Below are 16,088 nucleotides of genomic sequence, written 5' to 3'. Positions count from 1 at the left end.
CACCAACCAACCCCACCCAACCCAACCAGATCTCATGTTCGCTTCCGTCCCTCTGGCACTGGCTCCAGCTCGCTTGCGCGCTCGCCATCATCGTCATTATCGTCTTAATCGTGTGCTGTTCGAGGCGATGCCAAAACAGACTCACCACAATCAGCGCTCGCAACCGCGAGCCAAGCGCACCCCGCACACACAGGCCTACTCGCTCGCACCCACACCCCTATTCATCATCCCTTCTAGCCAGCCGCTCTGTGAGCCAACGAGCGCGCTCATGCATTCGATCGCACGGTGGAAACCAACCACCCCACCGAACGCCATATCTCTTCCCCTGTCCCGTGCCTCCTAGCTTTCTTGGGGCAGTAGTGGACCCGTACCCCTGTTGGTGGCGTCCGTGTCGACATACACACACGTACGTAATCGGCCCGAAGCAGCAGCAGCAGCAAACGGCGGCAGTCGGGCGGTTTTTCGGAACCTCCGCGCCCTCGCGAACCGGCTCACCAGACGGATGGACGTACGTGCGAAATGTTGAATACCGAAGCGAGCGCCGTCCTACACACTCGCACACAACACCACGTCGCGCGATCTCACCCCGTGTCCCCGCGACCTGTCCAGTCAATTATGCTCACGTTCTCTCTTCAGCAGAATAAATATTGATCACTCTCAATCATGACCGGGGGAGCATGGATGGGGTTCGCGTGCTAAGCGCACTCACTCCGGAACACACGGTGGCGGTAACGTCAGATAAGCTTGAACACACACACATACTCTCATGATTAGTTTTGATTATTTAAATCACGTTTTAAATAACTCATTTTTCTTGCCTATGCTATCGCAACGATCGGACGCACACTCTCCAAAAGCAAAAATGTGATTCTAAGTCATAACAGTAATGGTGGATGGATATCTAAATGGTATTATTATAGTTACGCGAGTCGCGTTAAATTTAACAGCTCAATCAATCGAATTGGTTGTATCGTAAAGAGTGTGTTGACTAATTTCTCACGAATCCGTTGTACTGTACAAAAAGAAGAAAAGATGAGTCGTACGATACTGATTGATTATTACACTCGTTCCAGTCGAGCACCGATTTAGTGTAGTGCAATGGGCGACCGGTCAGCGCACGACGGATTGGTGGATCAAATCTCGCAATCACTTTGAAGTGTGTTTTCAATAATTCATACTTTTCAGACGCATTTTTCATCTACACTGCATGCAGAGTACACAAATGTCCTCTCTTTATCTCTATTTCTCACTCTTACTAATATGAGCTTCCTAATCAACTGATTCTTCTCCTTCCCTCCACCACGACATATCATCACTGATGAGCTCGTTTTTGACGTATGGTCCGTTGCTACGCGACCTGCTAATTAGATGAACCTAGATTCCGGTAGTGAATTTTACGTTGTTTATGGCTAGCGACCAACCAATACACACATGGCTTGACTTTTTTTTTCTTCCCTCTGTTCCCAACCACATACCCATACCATCACAAAGCCGCTTCGCATCATTGTCCCCGGCTTGAGGTTAAGGTGGGATGAGTGGTCGTCATCGAATCGCGGACTGTTGTACCTCAAAGACCCGGTGGCATTGCTTTCATCTTTCTAATCGATCATAAAGCTACGTCGAGGGCGGATAAGAGACTGTACACATCTCTTTGCACACAACCGACACAGATCGCCCAGTCACCATCTCAGGAATAGTAAGCAGCAGCAGCAACAACAAAAAGGCAACAGGCCCTACACACACACTCGGTAGTAGTTTTCCCAAGGCTTTTTAGTCGCAAACGTCGCTAGAGTGTGTACATATTGCTTCTTTCGTGTGCGTTTTTTTCTTTCTCTCTCTCTACAACGCTTCGCTTTTGTTATTTCATGCCCCACGAGGTCATGCTGTGGCGAGATGCTTATCAGCAACGTTCGCCCCCGGTTCGCTACCGTTTGTGTTTTGCTGTTGCGCTATTGCCCTCCATTGGTCCGTTTGGAAACCGTTTGCTGCCAGCCGCGTGCGCTCTTTGCCTCTTTGAACGACATCGATCGGGTGACATTTTTTGTCCGCCGTTGTGTTTGGCTGTGTTTACGCTTCTTTGTCTCCGAGACCGAGACCGCTTCCTTTCTACGCTTCGCCATCCAACGAACCGCACCACCGCCGAGGGTGATAATGAGCCGCGCGTTCCAATTGAACAGACTGTTTCCCAACCGATTCCTAACGTGATCGTATCGCGCAAGGACACTGTTACCGTCTCTACCAGGCTCCGGCGACTTCCCAAGAGCGGATCATCTATTATTTCGAGCCGCGCATGCTTCACACTTCACTTTTTGGAAGGTGTCAATTTTGTCCCAATGACAGATTGTTGCATATTTGTACCGCCCGCGGTGGACTGGATGGATTTCGACCCGACCCGAAACGGAAAACGGAGGGTGACAAGGCCGGGTCGAAATGTGTTGCCGAAACGTTTGTTGAGCGATCGGAATCAACGCGCAAACCGAGCTGTTTTGAGATTAGGCGTGAGACTTTGCGCGCACTCGCACTTGGCTTCAAATCACATCAATGGGCGATTTTATCGCTTGTCATCGGTACTTGCAGCTTGATTGATACGCCTTGCTGGCTGCTTTATTTACTTACGCGCAGCTAATCATTCCCTGCCCTCCCGTCGTTCGCGATTGAAGCGTGCGAATTCTTTTGGTCCGAGATTTGGACCAAAATCGCAGCCGGAATTCGCAGAACAACTCGCCCCAAACTCCTCGAGCGAATGTGTCTTGCTCAAGGATGCAACCTCCGTGTTGCAGTATTTCGTTCTCTTTCACACACACACACGCACAGTCCTTCGCCAATTCACCCCCTTAAAGAGCAGTGCGCTTACCTTCCGACCGGCAGGAAGGTATCGCGCATGAAACGAGCATGAAAACACGCAAACCAACCTCGTCCCAAGGCGGCCCGCCGCCGAACGGTGGCTAATGGTGGGCACAGGCCCGGGCAGTTGTATGTGTTTTCTTCTCTTCTTCTTCTTCTTCTTCTTCTTCTTCCTTGCTTTTCAGATACTGGCTGCACACACTCCACTCTACTTATGTCGTCATAATCGCATTTTTTTATGACCGATCGTAGACGTTTTGGAAAGCCGACCCGAACCAAAACCCGCGGCCCGAGAACCAAAATGAAGATCCTATTAACAGCGGCAAAAACTGCATCAGTCAGCAGAAAGCTCCCTCCACCAATCGAATGCTCGTTTTGGCTGTTCATGCATGCAGAGGAAGAAATTAAATAATAAAAAACAAAATGTATACAGCGACGCGAGTCAGCCGCACGGTGCCGCTTGGAGTTTTGTTGCTTTTGTTTTTTGCACTTCTTTCCTTCGAGTGTGGCAATAAAAAAAGGAATATAAACACACACACACACACTGGCGGGAGAGACAGGATAAAACCCGGTGACCAACATCAAAACATACAGGCACACACACACTAAAACTCCTGCACACGGGGCGAGGCCATCGATCGTCCGTTGAGGCGCTGGGCCCCGAGCCGGGAATAAAAACGGAGAAAATTAATAATTTGTCTCGGGTATAAAATCCACTCCGACAGTCTGCCTCCTCCATGTAGTCTCTCCTGCGTGGAAGTCGCTTCCTATTGCCTACTTCAGGCTCCGAAATGCACACAGTCTCCGAAAAGGGCACTGCGCTGAGCTGAGAGCTCAACTCACTCCAAAGCCAAAGTGCCGGGTGTAATGGAAAAAAACGGGAAGAGAGATATTGGACGCACGGCATAAATGCACCCAGGGAACGAAACGGTGAAGGTAAGACATCCAACGACGACCGAGACGACGACAAACGGCAACAGCAAAAACGCACGGCCGAAAACTCAAATAAGAGGTAAAAAGAGGTGAGGTACCCGGCGAGAGATAAAGCGCTAAGCGAAAAGAAATGAACATGTATGCGAGTGTTGGCTCTATACGTATGCCAGGCTGGCCGGCGGGCTGGCTGGCTATCCTCCAATCGCTCAACATTTTCAGCACGATACAAAACGCAACGTAAACGCAAAAGCGACACTGATCGAAGGATGACATCGAGCCGGGTCCGGGATCGAGCAGAAGGGGGAAGAAGCCAAGGGAAGCCAATTGCGGGAAGGACAACTGAGCATCGTGCAACAGAGCAGCTGTGTGAGGGAGAGATCGCAAAACCAACCACCAAGCTTCTTTTAGTTTTAGGGGATTTTTTGCTATCCTTCTGTGCAGCATTTCGTCATTCGCACGGTACGAGTTGGCAGATATAACCTCGGCTCAAATCTGTAGCGACAGAACGAGATAATAGGGTAGTGACGATGAGATACACTGGCAGAGAGGTGCAGACGGAGGACCAGAGAACATAACAGGGGAAGAGATCATGCTTCAAGCGGATGTAGCGAACATATTCTGAATGGATTGAATTGGGCCAAGACAAACGCAAAAGACCTCCAAGGAAGTCTATTCAAGGAATTTAGTCGTCTGAGAGTAACACCTTGAATTAATACTATTAATATCTTGCAGCAGATAAGATTAGTACATAGTTTCCTCTGATTTCTAGTACATCACGTTGACAGCTGTCAACATCGGTGGTGTTGAAACGTCCAAACCAAACGTTTAGTGCGCCGACTTGCATCGCGTTAGGCTCGCGGATGAAAGATCTCGTACAAACGATCCTGTACACAATGATCCCGAACAACTAATTTGCCTTTGACACCTGTCATCTGTCAAGATGGTAACACCACATGGCCGGGTTGTAGGACTGTCAAACTAAAGGCGTACGTCACATTCTGCAGTACGCAATCGCACTCTCGGGCGAGCGCGCGCACGCTTTGCTAGCACCGTTCCATTAATGGAGTTATGCAAAATAAATTGCAACCGTGCACCTCGATCACCGTTTGACAATTGGCGGGGGGGTACAAATTCACGCATTCCGCGAGCAGGCGAAGGTCTATTGGGGGAAGGGTGGCCAGTTTTCAGCTATCGCTCCATAGTGGTGGCATAAGTTATCCTCCCTTTCTCGGTCCCACCCCGTTCTCGGGCTCATAATGGCGTTCGTAATTCCGCGCTTGTGCCGAGGTCATCCGGCCCGTGCCTCTCTCCGGTGTGCTAGTGGCGAGTGCTGCTATTGTGCTTGAACTCTAATGCCCGCTTGATGCCCCTGGCGCCACATTACTTGGATCACCCCGCCTGTCACCGCCTGTGGATGAAGTTATTGGGGAGTCTGGAAGCATCGGAAGGTTCCAATGGGGTGACTCTATTACATCAGCAGGCAGTTCATGCCTTCAATTTGGGCCTGACATTCTATTAATACCTCATAATGCTTACATAAAGCATTACACACCTGCCAACCTCCTGTAGCTCAATGAATTAAAACATCAAACCTGGAGCTGGATGACTCCGGCACTGACGCGCAAGTGCGAAAGAATCTCAAGCATCTCCAGTCTTCCGGGCAGTTACCGTCCCGGAAGTGACTGTTGGAAGTAGATCAGCGGCCTAAGCGCCGCTATCGTGTCGTCTTTTCCGGTGTTGGTCGTTTGGTGCTGACAGCGACACATTTCGCACACACACACACACTGGCTTGACGACCGTCGTACCTCGCGTTCGTCAATCATGGCCGGGCGTGTTTTGGAGCCCCGTGGACGGAACGGAATGGAAAGCTACGGAACGGGAGAGTGTGTGATTTTCCTCCTCCCAGTGCCTCATCCAATACATCCGACAAACTCCGGCAAAAGTGACCGGCAAAATAGTATGCGAAACTACGATGTGACGGTGAACGGGGGAAAACTGTAGAGACGACTGTCTGCCTGTGTGTGTGTGTGTGTGTACGCATTTATAGCCCAAAGGTGGGACACGTACGTCAAGGCACACAGACAGGCCAGTGTGGAAAAAGATGGAATAAATATCGCCTCTCGAACACACTCGAACCGTTGGCAATGAAGGTTCGAAATCGATGCATTTCATTGCCCGCACGGACGGACTGATGGTGCTGATGTGGAGGGGTGAGACGAGGGATGGCGGAGGAACTGTGTGCAGTTGCATCGCGAATCGCATGATCGAACCCGTACTGCACACAGCCCGCCCCGTCTCAGTGCCTCTACTGCTACTGCTGCGCCACCACAAACGCCGTACAACAAACTTGTCCGTCCGAAGGGGTCTCTCTCTCTCTCGCTCTCGCTCCGCTACGATGCACATTCGCACATCGTGCGCACAGATGGACGGCCCTGTACGTGTGTCTGTGTCGAGTTGGTTGATGCACTTGGGTAGGGTGGGGACGGCAGGAAAACTGCAATGCAAATCGTTTACCCCGTTGCATTTGCTCGCTCGCTCGCTCGCACTCTGTCGCTCTTTCCTGCTCCTTCACGCTTCATTGCACCAGCACACTTTAGCGTCTCCTTCACCCCGTACCTCGTGTCAGCAGCAGCAGCCTCAGCAGCAGCAGCAGCATCTGGCCGCGGAATGGTGGCCGATCGATGATTTTTAAGCAACAATGGTGGTGGCGCGTGTTGCGGCGACAGTTGTGGCGTGTTTCACCCCCGCCAATCTCCGTTGTGTATGTCGATGTGTGGCTGTGTGTGTTTCTTTTTCCTTTCTTTGCCCCCCCCCCAAACCCTCCCTTCTACTCGTCCTCTACATCAACGAGCAACAACGCAAAGCGTATACTCTGCCGCTGTCTGCTTTATGATTGTCTGCCTTGTGGCATGAAGATTCTGCCCGCGCCCAGCATCATACGCCATCAACTCCACCGCCCTGCTGCAAATCTTCTTCAAATCATCCCAGGCTGCAGGGGTTTTTTTTTGTTTTGTTTTCGAAGTCGCGCGACCTCAAAAATAATAGCAGAACGAAACAAAACACGCGGATGATATTTCTGCGCCAGCAAAGCACGCAACCAGACAGCCCCAGACGGTTGCGTTCGGGAAAGAAGAGTCACTGTGCTATAAAATGTCCAAGCAACCAGGCTGAGGAACGGTACACCTCGGAACAGTTGCAAAAAAAAGAATGTCTCTCTCTACTGTGTGTTTATGCGGAGCTCCAAGGCACCAAGTGCCCAACAAAACACGAAACAAAGCTATGCGAAGAAACATTAGATATTGTGTCTCACCCGTGTCATCATGCATGGGATGGGCAGTGAGAGAGAGAGAGAGAGAGAGATACATATACAACAAAAGAAAGGCACAATCCCATAAACAAACGCGTACTCCAAGGGTGGAGAAAGAATGGCTGCTCTCGGGGCAGCAATTTCGTCCCAGCGATCAATGGGGGAGGGCGAGAAGCATGTAATGCCGAGGAGAGGACCGATTTGCGTCGATGCTCCCATTATGATTGGACCGAGTGCAGACTTTCTTCCGGTTGGTGTTTCTGACTGTGTGTGTGTCTGTATGCATCTTTGAACAATCTAACTCGACGCTCCGGCTCTGAGCCAGGGAAAAGATCAGGGAAACGGGCTAGAAAGTGTGGGTTCAATATTTGATGAAGCTGAACCGTTGGGGATAAGCAGTCGTTCGAGATTTGTGTCTTGTTTCTTGAGCATTTAGAAGGTACAATGGCTTCTTTCACCCAGTTCGCTTTGATTGCTCAACCTCCACCCAATTCCTGAAGACTGAAACTGACTTTCAATGTCCCAATTCTGACATTCCGCACTCATCCTTCCTCATCCACCCCAAGGAGTTTGTTTGCTTTCCATTCTACCTCATTGATCGAGTAAAACGGGGCATTTCACCTCGCAAAGTCCACCCCTCTAGCTATGTTAATTTGTGTAATGGAGCTTCCTGGTGGGGTTGTGAAGGGGTGTATGTTGTGTTTCTTTTTTTTTTCGGAGTTCCCGGTAACCGCGTTTCGAGAATGACCCGCGCATTCGAATGGTCGTTGCAACCCTTTCGCAACACGCCACCGTTTCCTCACCGACAAAAAAACGACCAACACACACAGCCACGCACATAGTCGTACAGCCGTGCGCTGCTGACATTAATCAAGCAAACACTTGTGGCAACACACATCGTCGGCAATTGTCGCATGGCACGGGGTTGCGCGCGCGTTGTTTTTACTCGAGCGCTTCTTCCCAAAAGCCCCACGGTTACTAGGACGCCCTGCTGCTTCTTACCCGCCCTTGGTTGCTGTATGCGTGTGAGTGTGTGTGTCGCTCTATGTTTACTTAGATCGGTGTTTTGTTTTTTTCGGTGCTCGAAACACTCTGGAAGCCTTTGGGGAAGGTGAGCTGGAGGGATTTTCCTGCCCTTCCCTGCTGAGGAGTTGAAAGACCGAAAGCAAACGATGCATCCATAGACACACACACACACGCACATGTGGAGAGACATCCGAAACTGGTACAGCAGGTGTACGTGTGTGTGTGCGTCTGTGTTGAGCGATAGACAAATTGAGGTTATATCATTTCGAGGTGTTGCAATCCAGGGTGAACTCAGAACTTCGAACCCTCTTTTTTCCCCTCCTTCCACCCGCGGAACCGTACCGGAATGTAAACCGATTCGCAACTGTTGGCGCAAAAAAAAAAATGCGCAAACCAAAAAATAATGTCTTTTGCACCCTGTTCGCTTGAAAAACAATGTCCATTAATTTTGATACGAGCTCATTGTATAATGCAGAGGCTCCAATTACGACACTTCCCAGAAAATACACACACATCGAACCGTGTGTGCTGTGCCGTATGGTGAACCATGTGTGGGGAGAGGGCGAATGGGGTTTGATTTATCAGTAAATAAATGCTCGCCGTTTCGTTATCAATGGGAAAGGCAAACGCCATGGCCAAACACACCCGTCGTTGAACGAAGGGTGGGTGGGTGGAATTGGGTGGAGTTTTCACAAGCACTCTGCCACCAATGTCCCCAATGACTTGACGCAATGCATTGAACGCGTGAGCGAAGGGAATGAGTTTCTGTTTCTGTTCGGGTTTTTTTTTCGTTATGTACGTCAGTTGTACAGGTGCTGTGAAAGGATCTGTGTTCCGCGTCACAGATGTCGGTTGCAGATGTCCAGCAGGACGACGCCGACCAGCGGAGCCCACACAAAGTCTTTCACAAAAGGGAAAAGAAAGAACCAAGTTGAATTGATAATATAGCCATTGCGAGCGGAATCGGTCCTTTCCAGCCGCCTTCAAATAAATTACCGGAAAGCTGTCCCTCCTTCATCGGCCAGGAGTACCAGGGTGTGTACCCATCGGTTGAAGATCGGTTTCTTCGGAAGGTTTGAAACACAACCACAGACATTGTAACGATTGGCTACGGTACTCTTCAGTTAGACGATATGATGATGTGTTTGATATCTGAAGGGCCTTGCATGTATTGTGCGTCTTGGCCTTTCCGTTCCTATTGCGTCCCATTGCACCCGGCGACAAGCGTTCCAAGTGAGCGTTACCAGTGCCTACCCAAAGGCGGACTTATGCCGCGTACGTTTCGGTTTGAGGCTTTCAATTACCCTGCCGCAGAATGGGACCGGCAGCAACGGAGCCCAACAAACAACGGAGGAACGGATGCAGAAGGATAACCACAACACACACACACAGGCACAGGCGAAAAGGACACATTTGGGCACCGGACAGCATGCAACCCGACAACAACAAAAAAAAGGATCTTTTCTTTTTTCCAATTTCCTTTCCGACTCTTTCCTTCTCTCGCGCAGCAATCATCGAGGGACTCGACAAATCAACAGCTGGATCACCGTCAGTGTCGCTCGCCCTTTCGCCCGGGGTCTCCTCCCGGTCGAAACTTCGCTGTGTGGTCGGGGTCTCTCTCTCTCTATCGCTCTCTAAAGCAACTGCACAGCAGCCGACATACGCACACAGTTGCATGTGCGTACGGAATTCAATAATTCCCCTTGGGTACGGGACCTGAGCCGAAATAAAATAATACCACAATAGACAGGGACGAGGACCGAACGGCGAAGGACGAACGGAGAAGCACACACTCGACGCACGGGAAGCTCACAGGAAGAGAAGCAAAAAAAAACATATGTAGGGAATCGGATGTAACGCACTGTAAGGGTGTGTGTGTGTGTGTGTGTCATTGCACACACAGTCGTCATTACCATCATCATTATCGGTGTGGCGGGGCAGTTTTTGCCGGCTTCCCAAGACTTCCTTGCCGAGTGGATGAAACAAAACCAAACAGAATAAGAGCGGTACCGAAGTGGTAGCGGAACGAGAGCATCCTGTGGAAAGAGCCTTCCATTTAGGGAAAGGAACAGAGGGGCACACCGGTGAGTGTGTGTGTGTGAGTATCAGGACATATAAAAAGGGAAGTTGGTCGCTTCTTTTTCGTTTATTTTATGAGACAATTATTGAACAGCAAGCTTTGACCTCGTGAACTGTCATTCTACTGTCATTCGTGTTTTTGTTTTTTTCTCCCCTTTTTGACATTTACTGTACACTAAAAAGCAATGAGCTTAGTATGCGTGTGGATCTTACCTTTTAGCCGAGCCTGTTGGTTCCTGTGCGTTCCGGTGTGTTTCCGGTTCTTCTCGAAATTCCTGCTTCCTGCTTGCTGTTGTTGTAGTTGCGTCTGCTGCTGTTGTTGCTGTCTCTTTCTATTATTTGTGTCTCGCGCTTCCCCCAAAGCGTTTCCGTCCTCCGGTCTCTTTCTTTCTTTCCTCTCACGGGGTTTTTTTCCCTCTATTTCAGCGTTTTCAGCTGTTCCGCCTGTCGTATGTTTTGCGATCCGATCTTGCTTATCGCCGTCTGGGCCCTTCCTCAACACAAACACACACACGCACCCGCAAACGCACAGATGTACACCACTTACTTCATAGCGCACACACGCGCACGTACACACTACTGAATGTGACACATAAATACAAACACACACAGGTGGACACTAGCGGGAAGGGTTAGAGGAGGCACGCAACCCGATTTACTTATTGCACTTCCTTTGCGCCTGGTGACAGCACTTGCACAAACACTTACCACACTTGCCACCCAACCGACACACGTACACACTCTTCGGTAAATCACGGTACTACTACTACTACTACTACTGCTACTTTTCTTTTGCGGCAAGAACAGAGTGAATCACACACGCACACAGCAAAATCACTTTTCTTTTTTCTGGCCTTTTCCTTTCACATGCACTTGTTGCGACTTTTTTGCCTTCTCTTTTTCTCTCTTTTTTGTTGTTCCACTATCCGTGGTAAGCACTAACACACGCGCGCACACACCACAACACAGACACACCGAGCAGTACGCACTACGGGGCTGCTCACATCCTTGCTTGTTTTGTTTAGTGCTGACGGCGACGGCTACCCAGTCAACAAAACTGAACCAGCCTACTACTACACTATCACCCAGCCCCAGCCGTAGAGATCCTGCTGGCAAGCGTGCCGTTAACGTGTGGCTGCACCACACACGCTCTTATCCGCAATCGTTTGACATTGGCAAGCGACACGGGATTGCACCGCGTTGTCGATGTGCGGGTTTGCGGCAGCCAGGAAGAGATATACAGGCGTCTTCTCTGTCTCTGCTCCGAACGGTCTAGTGAGTCCAGCTCAAAATCCGCTTCACTATTGGAAGGTGAACGTTTTTTGTCTTTGTTTTCTTTTTCTGGGGCGAGGAACAAAACGCTCCTTTAAAAGTTCTGCAATTTACACCTTCTCCTGTGAGTCGTTGTGCCTTCTGAAATGGGAAAACGAGAAAAAAAGCACAAATTTCTGTCAGTCTGTGATACTTATTTGGGTCAGAGGCAAGCTTCATGATTAGCTGCAGCAAATTGTGCTACCGCGGCAACTTCGCGCAGCGCGTCGCGTAGAACGAAGTGAAACTAACGCTAGATATGTGACCTCCTATGCGAGCCTCCCTGTCGCGTGTTTTTATTTCAAATAAACAAAAGCGTGCATCCGGCTTCCCCTTCCGCGCCCTTAGCAGCAGCAAGCACCACTCAATGATGGTATGTCGATGTCGGTTTCGAGCATAGGTGCGGTGCCGACTGGCGTGGTACGATAATAAGCGGTATGTCACCAGCCATTGTCACCGTCAGCCAACCGCGGGAAGCGGGGTTGCCTAGGGAAGGAGGAGGTCCGGAAAACCACTTGCTACCTCACAGCTGATAAAGCGGGCTGTATGGCAACTCACATGCCCCGAAGCCCTCACAAGATTCGTGTAAAGGTAAATCCCCCCGAGAAGGTCGCAAAAAACGGCTCTAAATAAACAAGGCACACAAAAAAAAATGACGTGACATCGTCTGCTCTTTGACAGCTTTAGGGTTGTTGGGGTAAGGTGGTTAGGAATCAAAGTAGCCATCCATGTTTACACACGCTGATCGTAGTCGCTGCTATAGTTCCCCCCCATATTGCAGTGCACTGTATTGGGTACGCGGTTTGATTTCGTCTCCATCGGTCATGGTAATGTTGCTTTTTTTCTTGTTTACTGCTGCTCTTGCTAGTCTTGCACGTGTTTAACGTGCTGGTGACGTTTATTTGAGCGTTATTTGGTGAGCGTTTTTATTTATCCACATCCATACGACACGACCTCGTGCATTGCGCTCCATTCGACGGGCCCCGGCTGGTGCCCGGTTGTTGTGTGTTGCCATTTGCCATCTTTAGTTAGTGACGGGTCAAGCTAGAGCAGTTGACGATCGACCCCTCCCGCCCAGCCACAGTTTGTGCGTTCCCAACGAGCGCGCGCGCGTTGATAATAATCACTCGAGTACACGTGCGTTCGAGCTCGATCGGTGAAGGTTACACGTTTCCCTATTGCACTGCACTGTGTTTAGGGCCGCATGAGTATGTGTCCGTTTCTATGGATGTGTGTCTTTGTATGTGTGTCTATATACGGGTGCACATTGCACTTTATCAGCGTTTGCTTCAATCACTTGCTTCACCAGCATATTGGGGTGGAAGGAAATCGCTGTACCTAAAACTATGTTGTAACAATTTTGTGTTTTTTTTTTCTAACAAAATATAAAACAACAACCACACATACACACACACACATTGAGGGCAGCCCTCACAGCAGCTGTCAAAAAGCGCGTCGAACGTGAGACGAAACGCGTTACGCGCGGCCCTGATACGCGGGCCTGATAACAACAAAACACACCAATCTCCCGACCGTAGTCGGCGGGTTCCCGGCTTGTCCTCGATTGGAATGTGCTTCTTGTGAACGGGAGGCTTCGGGTTTTTGGTAGTCAGTTAGTTCACAGACATTTGTGTATGATTCACTGTTTTTGTTGCTTGATTTTTATGATGTTTTTACGAATTTTAGGAAGTAAACTGTCACCGCTTAGAGGAGGTCGTGAATCTCAGAAATGATGCCTTATCTTTCACCGAATCACCCCCGAATGTTGGAACTGATTGGGCAATTCTCTTTGTGTGGATGGCGGTGAATCACGAGACTGATATTTGACACACACCGACAAATATATCACAAAACAAATCGACATTTAAAACGACAAACAAAAATGGTCCCATTTACACAGCTTTTGGTCACAACTTGCTGCTTAGTTTCTATCACTCAGTTCACACTTTCCGCACTGCATTTATAATTTGTATTGAACGTTAAAATCGCCAAACGGTTGCAATCACTTCCCACAACTATCATTTTCCCACAGGTAAAAGTACACAAAAACCTGGACACATTTCTTTCCGTTTGCCACATTTCACCCAGGTAAAAAGGGCCCGTTTTGCCCTGCGTTCCAAAATCGCTGCACATACGCTGCACCAACCCAGCAGCCCAGGTAGCCACCAGGCAAGGGAAACACGTTCACGCCAAAAAATCACGTACCTCTTGCTGGCGAACGCGTCGTGCGACAAAAACACGGTGCAGCGTCACGGACGATCCGTTCCGTCGTGGCTGTTCAGTTAGGAGAAAAACAAGAAACTAAACGCTTGGTGCTGGGCGCCCGCTGTTCCCAACCGTAGCACGCACCGCATCGGCGATTCGGAGAGTCGGTCGTTCGGGTTCCGTTCGGCTGCTGCCGTTCGGGAGAGTGCCGCCCGGCCCTGGTGCGCTCGCGCCTCACAGCTCACAACGCGGCGCGGCGTACCTGCAGGGTACATGGGAGTGCGAGCGAGATGGCGGAATACACGCGCACGCGGATGCGCGTCTGTTTCGGTTACACTGCCGGCACTGGGTGCCTGTTTCGCACAGCGGTCTTGCAGGCCAATTTAAATGGTCAACGTGACACACATCCGCGCGAAGGTGTTTGCCATTTGACACGTTTAATTTTGGCACTGTTTTCGGTGTCATTGTATTGTTGGTATCAGTTTTTGCTTGTTTTTTGGTTAGTTGCAAGTGAGACATAATTATGAATAACTTCAAAGTTAATCCTTAAATGCAATCGAAAATCAAAAACAGGCCCTCATAAATATCATGACCAAAAGTGCTCGTGTACCGAACCCGATGATTAAATTTTTAAAATCTCGCTCACACACACTCACGGGAGGCGAGAGCAGGAGGGAACTCATTTTGCACAATTGGTGCGCTCTCCTTCGCTCTGCCTGCGTTCGACGCAACGTTCGCTGAGAACTGCCGCCCTGAGGAACGGGCATGATATTGGTGCGATTTCCCTGTCTCGTCCTTCCGTCCAGCAGTCCAACAAACCGATAGATATTGAAACGATCTGCTGCACGGGTTGGCAAATGAATGAGCGTGTGAGATAGAGCGGGAGCGCATCAAATGCCCGTGAGCGTGAAGAAGAGAGCGACAAACTTATCGCACTGAGTGTCGCGCGGAGTGAATTGATAAGTTCATTGGGAATTTAATTTGCAACCAGAATCGGGTTGCGACCTTGCGGAAAACACTTGTCTGGCCGTTGTTATGTTTTAATCATTTTTTTATACGAATTTAGCATTCAGCTACAATGTTTTGAACTTAATTTTTAGAAAACATTTTCTCCAGGAAAATTGGCTTCAAATTTCTATTGGAAAATGACAAATCAATCAATCGATCCGCTTATATACAAAGCATCCATGGCATCGGCACTGTATACTCAATTAGCCGGCCTTAAGACAGAATTCCTATTCCTATCCTCGTGTCAAAATTCCTTGCTTCCTCTCCCCCACTTCCTTCCCCTCCCCCATGCCTGCCGGCCTCTTTCAAGGAATGTAGCAATGCCGCTGCTTCGACAGGAAAATGCTCGAAGCGACCGAAACCCCCCGAAACGCCGCCAAACACGGGAAGGGCAGGTCGGCGAGGTCGGCATTTTCCTCGATTCCATTTTTCACGCAGCTCGCTCTTCGTACGCCCGTCGTTCACGTTCATTTCCAATCATTTTGCCACAAGAGGGAACACACACGGAGACAGGGGAGCGAAAAGGAAGGGGGAGGGGATTGCGGGGGCAGGTTTTGTACTGAGCCATGTCGACGACGACACCCACCACCCACCCGCAGCGCTGCGCAGCCAAATCGAAATGTAATTGGTTCATTTTCTCTCGGCGAAGATCCTGTTTCATCCATTTCTGGATGGCCTTGAATTTCTTCGCCTTCGGTTAAATTGGGGCCATTTTAATGAGTTATAGATGAAGTAAGAATGTCCTCGGAACACGGTTTTGCTGTTTTGCGAATTGGGCATCAATTTAAATTGCAATTGTTTGATTGACAAAACATTTTTAAGCTTATTTCGATATAAAACAAACAAATCGCTCGAGAGAGTTTCAAGAGCCAGCTCCCTGATATTCGTATCAATTACCTTGAAAAGTAAGCTCTCGTACCTTTTTATTCGATTACAATCAGATGAACGGATTGAGCAGCTCGATGATATTAATGTAAACAAAAATAATAAACACAATTCCCAGCTAGGTGGATCCGTTCCTGCTCACCGACCCTTCCCGATAAGCGAAAAGCAGGCCGTGAAGGGGGAAGCACGGGAAGCGTCAAAGGGGAGGAAACACTCGCGTCGCCTACTTATGCTTCCGATTCTCCAAACCAGCTTGCTCGCTTACACCGAACATTCGACAGCGCTGGTGTGTAGTGGTTGGTGTTCCCCCGGTTTACACAGAAGCGTCGGCGTGACGACTGCAAAAAGCTATGTGTATGCTGGTTGCCGGGAAAGCGCTGGGCGAGCGGGGAGAGCTCAGGGACCGGGAGCGGAAGGTCGGTGACGCGCAAACATAACCAAACGAAACGAGTCAACCAGCCAGCCATCCAGCCAGCCAGCCAGCCAGTCA

The 16,088-nt window shown here is 49.6% G+C and overlaps 1 protein-coding gene across 4 annotated transcripts in view; it reads right to left on the bottom strand.

The window, feature by feature from the left end:
• LOC120907109 (zinc finger MIZ domain-containing protein 1) overlaps positions 1 to 13,862 on the bottom strand; it is a 99,942-nt gene extending 86,080 nt beyond the window's left edge. Inside the window, exons 1-2 of one of the 4 annotated variants that reach the window (XM_040319041.1) lie at positions 13,706 to 13,862; positions 10,403 to 11,602 (exon numbers count right to left, since the gene is read on the bottom strand). The gene's annotated coding sequence lies outside the window, so the exon portion shown is untranslated. The remainder of the gene's footprint in view (positions 1 to 10,402; positions 11,603 to 13,705) is intronic. The other 3 variants (XM_040319042.1, XM_040319044.1, XM_040319043.1) reach the window with 3 other exon arrangements.
• Between the last annotated feature and the right edge of the window lie 2,226 nt (positions 13,863 to 16,088).

This window comes from Anopheles arabiensis, chromosome 2, assembly GCF_016920715.1.
Source record: "Anopheles arabiensis isolate DONGOLA chromosome 2, AaraD3, whole genome shotgun sequence".
NCBI classification, from domain to species: domain Eukaryota; kingdom Metazoa; phylum Arthropoda; class Insecta; order Diptera; family Culicidae; genus Anopheles; species Anopheles arabiensis.
The sequence above is the reverse complement of the archived record's forward strand: the minus strand, read 5'-3'. Positions and strand labels throughout refer to the sequence as shown.